Source organism: Vollenhovia emeryi, unplaced genomic scaffold (genome assembly GCF_000949405.1).
Source record: "Vollenhovia emeryi isolate VEMERY1.0 unplaced genomic scaffold, V.emery_V1.0 DF939284.1, whole genome shotgun sequence".
Taxonomy (NCBI): Eukaryota; Metazoa; Arthropoda; class Insecta; order Hymenoptera; family Formicidae; genus Vollenhovia; species Vollenhovia emeryi.
In genome coordinates, this window is record NW_011967082.1 from 107,959 (window position 1) to 116,478 (window position 8,520).

General features: G+C 50.4%; 1 protein-coding gene across 3 annotated transcripts in view; it reads right to left on the reverse strand.

Annotated features, from left to right (window-relative positions):
* LOC105559224 (talin-1) overlaps nucleotides 1-3,288 on the reverse strand; it is a 51,220-nt gene extending 47,932 nt beyond the window's left edge. For all 3 annotated transcript variants that reach the window (XM_012007348.1, XM_012007347.1, XM_012007349.1), the window contains exon 1: nucleotides 3,147-3,288. The gene's annotated coding sequence lies outside the window, so the exon portion shown is untranslated. The remainder of the gene's footprint in view (nucleotides 1-3,146) is intronic.
* Between the last annotated feature and the right edge of the window lie 5,232 nt (nucleotides 3,289-8,520).

Consider the following 8,520-nt stretch of genomic DNA (forward strand, 5'->3'; position numbering starts at 1 on the left):
TGTTAAGTCTTAGCTGTCCATGTTTTACAACTGAAATTTAGTTGCCACACGCAGAGCTACGGCAGCAGTTTCCTTCCCGTGTGTAGCACTGAATAATTCAGTGCTTAATACTTAATCAGCGAATATCCACTGAGTGACTTTTCGAGGGCAGAGTCTTAATAAATGTTCTCAATATTTTTGTGCAAACACGTTCCTCGCATGAATATGCGTTCGCGGTAATTCCGCCGCTGCGATCATAGAGATTGATCAACGCTCTGATTGCGGGAGATATAATTTTGATTAGCCCTCCTCCCATTAAGACGCGAAAACGCGCTCCGCACCGACGGTGGCGGGCGGTGTTTGGATAATTGGGTGTTCGTATGTCACGCATAATGAATCCGTAAATTGGGGTTTGTGACTGCTATCATTTCGCGGTGCCCCGCTTCCAATTATGCCGCATACCCGAGCGGGGCTCGCACAATGCAAATAAGATTATTTACCATCGGCGATACAAAAATCCACGCCCCTCCGAAAAAGCTATCGGCGTTACGTCACGATAACGACAATTAAAGGCCCGAACACGCGAAAAGACTTGAGCAGTAAAACTTAAGGCTTAAGGGAAGTGACCAATGACTGTCGGAGAACGTAAGCAGACATTTTGAAACTTAAGCGAAGCCTTCAGTCTTACTGCTTCAGTTTTTTTCGCGTGTTCGGGCCTTAACAGCTGCCGTTGCTGCGGGGATCAGGAAACCATTAGCGCCATTAAGAGATACCCGGTGAGTAGGAAGACAATTAATCGACGCGATAAAAAGATCCTCGTCGTACTTAATCGTCGCATCGAAATCGAACGTGTCACGGTGGAAACTTTCGGCGAGATCGACGAGAATGTGAGGAAAAGTCTCACGTTTCGTCGAGCTGCGTACGCAAAGTGTTCCGGTGTTTCCTCCGTTTCTCTATCTCGCGAGCGGAAATTCTACCGCAGGAGTCTATAAAAAAAAACTATAAGGTGATTCATCGCTAATTGTCCATCGAGTGACTCGTCGTTTCTGGAAATCGATCGACTTCGCCGATCCGTCTTAACTATATCAGTCACCTACACTCTCTTTCTCTCCCAGTGGAATCGTTAATTTTTATAATATAATTTGTACAGTCGTGTTAACACTGTACTTCAGTCGATTTAAACGAGTTTTACTGAGGAATACCCGAAGGAGGACCGAAACGTTTATTAAAGAGAAATTTCGTTTCTAATTTGTGAGAACCGTCCTCTGTTCATTTGTGGCTCACATTGGCACTCTTCCCTTTCTACATATTTTCTTTTTGGGAGCCTTCACAACATTTTGGAATAATATACTTTGTGTCGCACAGTCTTATTCATCAATGCCCGGGCCTGCGTTCCTATCATCATTTTTCTCATCTATACAAATCACTGACAATGAGTTTCAGGCTGCATGTAACGTACCACCACAGACTTCTACAGAAGCCGCGCGAACCACAGCCTGAAGCCCATCGATCTATGCGCGGAAAAAAAATTTTCGCTACCGTACCTAATCATGGTTTGCTAAAGATATTTCGCTGCCATAACTACAAACTTCTAAACCACAGCCAACAGTCTGCTGTCGCGCCTAATACAATGGGCACAGTAGCAAAATATTTAGCAGCTAGAGATTAGCTGTTCCTAATTCACAACAAAAATTTAGCTGTCGCATACAGTTTCTAGCCACGACTGCTAACATTTTTCTTTCCGGTGTAGATGGGAAGAAAGATTGTGAAAATGTGAATCGCGGTAAAACTGAGGTCCAGGCATTAATGAATAAGACTGTGAATAATAAGTATAAACTAAAACGGGCCATCAAGGCCCGGTTTCATCAACGTTGTTTAACTTTACGCTTAGCTTGATTCGTTTGTTGTCTCTTTCCAGCTGTTACTTTAGACAGAGGGCCTGAGCGATAAACAGGAAAACGAATCGACTGCCGCGATTACAGATCCGCAGTATTCCCAAAAATCACAAGTTAATCCCGGGAGCGTCAAAGCAGCCGATAATTCAACGCCCGGTCGAGATTAAATGCCGAAGAGTCTCGGGGAAGGTCCGAGAAACCGTTTCGTCCGCAATCGCGGGTCCCAAAAGTGGGTCGTTAGTGACGAATCTTATCTGTCGCGCGAGAGACCGGTGAAATCGGGCAATCGGAGTTGACCGTTAAGGAATCCGAAAAGCCAATCGTGGTAACAACCGAGGCCGCGCGACACGTGGGCGGATCGCGGAAAACAATCCCGAGACGAGATCCGGCGTCGCGACGACGAGTTTCCCCTAATTAACCCTTTCACGATAATCGAGTTGTCTCTTGCTCCTCATTACTTATTGCCTTTTTAATGGAGCATCTCCCGAGGAACAGAAGGCGCGCGCGCGAGTGGGACTCACGCGTCCCAAATGTGGCACGACAGGGCTGATCTCTCGCACACGGCCTACCTATTGATTTTCCCGGGACCTATTGTTTTGGCACGTCGCGCGTTTAACCGAACGAAAACCGCCGGAGCGCGGATATCAATAAGAAGGCGACCGCCCATGTCCCCGCGCGCGCGAATCTCTTGCTCCGCGAGTTTCGCGCGCGCGCGCGCGCGCGTACGCATACGCGCGACCGTGTCGCACGCACACGGGTCGCCGTCATCGCCGCAGCGGGCCGACCTGTCAATCGGCCGTCCCGTGAATCATCTCTATTTCGGGAGACACCCGCTGGACCGGCCAGTACCGCCGTGCCGTGCGCGCACGGCACCGACGTCGAGGTCGCGCGCCTAGTCCCCTTTGAGGTTAGCTCCGCTCGGCGGATTATTTACCGGAGCCGACGGCGGGTCCTCGTCGAGGGACGCGCCGTCACGGGGACCGCGCGAGGCGGGGACCGTCGCGGAAGGGAAGCTCGCGCGGCCGGGCGTCCGCGACGCGGGACAAAACACGCGGGAACGGGGAGAATCGAGAGGGCCGGACGACGGTCGATCGGTCGGTCGGTCGGTCGGTCGGCGAGGAGGAGCAGGAGCAGCAGCAGCAGCAGCAGCACGCCCATTCCGTGCCGTCGGGAAACGCGAACGGGAAAATCAATATTCGGCGGCCGCGTGGCCGCGCGGTTTAATCGCTCGCCGGGCGAATTCGGGGCCGGGCGCGTCGCGCCGCTACTCACCGCGAGGAATATCCATAGATGCGCGCCGGTGCCGTCTCCCGTCCGACGAAATCAATTTATCACTTCGGGGCACACAGGCACTACGTCCGACAACACTCTCGCGACTCCGCCGTTCCCGGTTCCGCCGTTCCGCTCGTCCAGCGGCGGCGGTAGCGGCGGCGGCGGCAGCGACGACGGCAGCGGCGGCCCAGGGCCGGGCCGAGGCGTGGAAACGCGGGGGCGCCGCGGCGCCCCTTCCCCAAGGAGAAATGAAAAGTCAAGATGACGTCGGTTTCATGCCACACTGACCAAAATATGACGTAAATTTGGTCAATATGGCCATCGGATTGACGTCATCTGGATTTTCATTTCTCCTTGGGTCCCTTCGCTGGAGATCCGATGATAAGGGCGGGCGAAAAGATGCGAGCCGCCGCCGCGCCGGCCGAGCGTGGAAAAGGCAAACCTAGGCGCGCAAAAAGGGACTCTACGTTAATCTGGTTGAGATATTCCTGGACGCTCGACGGGACGTCGGGTGTATTCGAGTTCAATTCCGACGTTCGATGTCGGAAAATCGCTATTCCTTCCGCGCGCCTCGGAAAAACCACGATTTCTCTGTGCCGACTCGCGCGTCCCCCGCGGCCTCGCGCGTTTCTCGATAAAGCGACGAATAAGGATACGTTTCCGCTTTCGACTCCAGGGGCTCGAGCACGAATCTGTTTTTCTAGCGCGAGCTCGCGAAAAGGTTCAGTAACGAATTTCAACGTTTGTCAATGAAAATTTTCACTTTTCACGAGTTGACGTTTGAGGAGAAGATTCACGATTGAGTCTCTCCGGTCGTTTTCCTCGCGTCGAATCGAATGGGCTGGGTTTATTGAGTTCCCTATCTTCTGCAGGAGAAAAAAAAACGAGAAAGAGAAACAATTACGCTCGGGGCGTTCGTGCGACGCGAGTTGCGCACGCGGGGGAGAAGAATCTCGCCGATCGCACGCGTGTGGCGTCGTGCGCGACGCGCACAGCCCTACGGTCCCGATGCAAATAACCGAACCAAACAAACCGCGCGTCTGTCTAAAAATATACCGCCCCCAAAATCCATAACCGCGGGAAAGCGGGACCGTTGTTCTAAGTATACGAGGACGCCGACGACGGACCCGTCCGGCGGCGCCGCGCGGTGGCGTTGAACAATCCGACACCGCGCTTGTCCTTCCGCAAAAAATAACGATTACGCCGCGAGCGTGTCGCAATCTCGCGACAAGCCTCGCCGCCGACGAATTCCCATGTTGAATTCCTCTCTCGTTCGTCTCGTTCACAGTTGTAAATTCTTTCCCTCTCTCTCTCTTTCTGCTTTATCTCCCCCCCCTCTCTCTCTCTCTCTCTCGATAAATAAAACGTTGATCTTGCGGGTGCAACGTTCTGCGTTATTAATACGACCGCGGCGCACACCGGCGCGAGTAAAAAAAAAGCGCCGGGTCTCGCGTCCACTTCTATCAGCGCAGATCAACTTTAATCTCGGTTTAATTTACCTCCTATCCTCCTCCAGGTTCCCGGAACCAGAGAAAGATAGCAAAGTTAAACGGGGATTAAAGTTAATCCACACCGGTGGTAGTGGACATTAGACGCGGCCGCGGCGCCCCGGTGGGTGCTGCAACTCCGGGCCCCGCGCTCCGTCCCGCACGCGCGGCTGGTTAAAAACGCCAAACTTCCACCGAGCAAGTGTCCGAGGAGCGGGAGAGCGAGAGGCCGCACCAAATTTGGTCATGCCGGCCTCCTTTCAGGGAGAGAAAGAGCGAGCGAGACGTAGGACGTAGGCTCTCTCTCTCTCTCTCTCTCTTATTCACGTAATACGTGGTGCGCTACGTAATCGCGTTAAGCCCGTGTCGCACTACGTATCGCGGATCGCGGATTGGAGGCCTTGTTTACACCGATGGTTTGATACGCGTATCAAATAGTAAATAACTAGTAGAATGAGTTTAGCCATAGGCTGCGTTCAGCAGAAAAAGCTGCTTCGCAAAACTGTTGTAAAATTCGTGAATCTGATTGGCGTATTCTCTTAATCTTGAGTGAATTTAAGAGCATACGCCAATCAGATTCACGAATTTTACAACAGTTGCAAAGCAGCTTTTTCTGCTGAATGTAGCCATTGGCTGATCGGCTGAAATACACTGTTTGATACGCGTATCAAACGATCGGTGTAAACTAGGCTTGAGATTGCGAATCGCGGAACACGTTTCAACCAATCAGACGAGCCTGCCTCGGATCCGATTGGCTGAATTGCGATCCGCGGTCCGCAATCTCTATTCAATCCGTGATCCGCGATATACGTGGTGTGACACAGGCTTTATTGCACGCCGCGCTCTCCGCGTATCTTATCGCGAGACGCGGCAGCGCACGACTCTCGGTTCCCTCAGCGCCGGGAAAATGCGCGCGTACTTAGCGATTTACAGATTTTGCGCGGCGTATCGATCGCCCGGGTCGACCGAAAATTAATTCCCCGGATAGTTTGCGCGACGCGGAAGGAAAAAGGAAAGGGCGCGCGATCGAGGGGAGGAATTCTTCCGCGGAAAACTTGCTCCGGGAAAGACGCCCGCGCTCTTATCGGCGCATATTTGTACTCTTTTTTTTCTTTCTCTCTCCCTCTTCTTCCCACTGTTCGCAGATTGTTTCGGCGAAACTGAAACTGGAGCCGGTGCGACTGTTATTTTTTATCCCGAGCGCTGTTACGCAAAACGATGACGGACGAACTGACGCGTTATCAGTTCGAGGGAGTTATCTCGCGGAAGTGGCCGTGCATTTCCTTCTCTCGTTTCGCGGATGGAAAAGCCTCGGTTGTCTAATCGTTCCCGCGTATCGCGAATACGGACGTGACCATCGACAGCAATAACATAGTGTAACTAGCAGGTCCATTCAGTCATTTGTTTCGTTTTGCGTCGATCCGTTCTGCGCATCCGACATTGTTCCGGGTGGACCAATGAGAGAAAAGTTGTATGTATGGTAGTGTAGCTTTGATACACTACCGTGCATAAAGTGCGGTGCATTAATTCACTTCGGATCGTATTGTCAAAAAGTATCTATGTTTAATTAGTCGAGTAATGTTTGTCCATCCCTAATTATTACCCGCGCCGAATTAATGCACCGTACAGTACATCCATACAGCACAGAAAGTTAAAATAATGTTACTAAAACGTTGCAATGTTGAAGAATTAATAACTTTCTACGTTGAAACTAGGTTAATGTTTGTAAATTGATTCTTTATGTTGCTGCAACGTTAAAACAATCTTGAACAAATAATAATTTTTGACACTCAAATAGAAACTTAAAAATGTACAATTATGTAATGTATGTATATGTATAATATTTTTGCAACGGTCAGCAATTTTCTAAGCTAAGATTGGATTATTATTTTTTTAGTGGATAATAATTCAATTTCAGCACTTCCAACAGTTGTAAAAAATATTCTGCTAAACGCGACCAATGTTAACTCAATAATTTAACAATGTTTTCTGAATGTTGAACTGTAACGTTTACAAGACATTACAATTCAGCGAACTTTAAACGGTTTTGCAATATCTTTTCAACGTTGAATCTACACTTCGTAACATTGATGCAATATTGCAATGTTGTAATGGAACGTTTCTGAGATGTTGACTCAACATTTGTGTGCTGTATGGGTATACTATGGTAATAACAGCAGTTTCGATCATTTTCACATTAATAGCGAGTATTTCTTTTTGAAGACACTTAGAAAAAACATAGCCAAACGTGTGGCAATGCGCTCGAGACGTGTATTAACTATATGCGAATGCGAATCGAATCGACGTCAAAAATCTTCGATTCGCACGTCTCTGCAATTACGCCAAAGAGCATACGAGGGGAAAGGAGATAAGTAGCTTCGCGAAACTGCAAGAATCTCAATTCTCTCTCTCGCTAAATCGATTAAGTCTTCCAATTGTGACGGCCGGCCTCTCTCGCGAGAATTAAGGCGGATCAAGGCGAGCGCGCGCACGTGTTTATCTCGGCGCTGCCGCGGACTTCATTTGCATCCGCCGGGAAACGTTTCTCGCTTCGCGGAACGTGCGCGCGATCGAAGCGACGGGTACGTCACGACGTAACGGCGCGGACGAGCCGCCGGACGCTAAAAAAGGCGAAAAGAAATGCAACGGGCGGCTCGTTACCGATGCTCGGCGGCCCACGGTTAGCGTAATTCGCCCGCTCGCGGCACATTCCGCGCGTGCCTGCCGCGTCGGCGTCGAAACAAGGCTGGGCTCGCCCCCTTCGACGTGTCGTTTCCCTCTCGCGTGGGCGACCCCTTTCGACTCGATCCTCTCTGTGCACCTGACCGGCCGGTAGGCGTTTTACGAGCGCGCTAAGCGCATTCGCGTACGCTTAATTCCTTTCCGGGAATATTTCCGAAAGTGGGACACTTCGCTGGCGCGCGCGATCTCGACCGTCGATTGACTTGTCAAATAATATCCGCGGCACTGTCGTTAGAATTAGGTATCAATTTTTCCCCGGTCGTGAATTGAGGACGTTCAGTTGTGTAGGAGAAATTGCCTCGCGAGCAGCTTCATTGGAACTGTATTAATCGACCATTAATTGCGTTAATTCGAAACAATCACCCACTCGGCGTACCAAAGTACCCAGCGAGAAATGACTCGTCGATTGATGTCGAAACGATGCCGAATCGGCGTCGACACCTTCAAATTGATGCCGAATCGACGTCAATTTGACGGCGTTGATGTCGATTCGACATCGTCTCGACGAATCATTTCTCACTGAGTAAAACTTCAAGTAGAAATAGAATATGACGTAACAAAATAAGATATAATAGCGAGCAAGGTGTAATGTAACGATGTCAGACGCGCTCTCAAATGATTAATTCGATTACCGATCGAAGCAGATTAGTTGGCACGGCTTGGACGTTTCAGAGCGCGCGCTAAGACATCCCAATTTTCCGAGAGTCAAAACACCGGAAGTGGGAGCAGCCCACTCGCTAAAATAGGACAAGGGACGAAATGATATGCGTGACACACATATCTATATACGGGACGCGCGATAAATTTCCTTTATCGCGCGATCTCGCTGCCAGGAAAGCTACGACGCGCTGAGATGAATCTGGACGATCGCCAGAGTCCGCGTTTTATACTCCAATTGTCATCCGTTTACGGAAGTCCTCCCACTCCCTCGTACGGTAAGAACGAGGCCGAGGACTCTCGGCGCCGCGCCTCCGCGACGCGCACCGCTTTGCCGACCGAGTTTCACCCGGTGGTTTCCACGTGGTGCTACCTGTACGGCGGCGCGAGAAATAGAAGCGGCATTTTTTGGCAAAAATTCGAACGCCCCGAACCTCTTTTCTCGTCGAACAAACGAGCGAAAATTCGAAATTCACTGTACAGTTTAA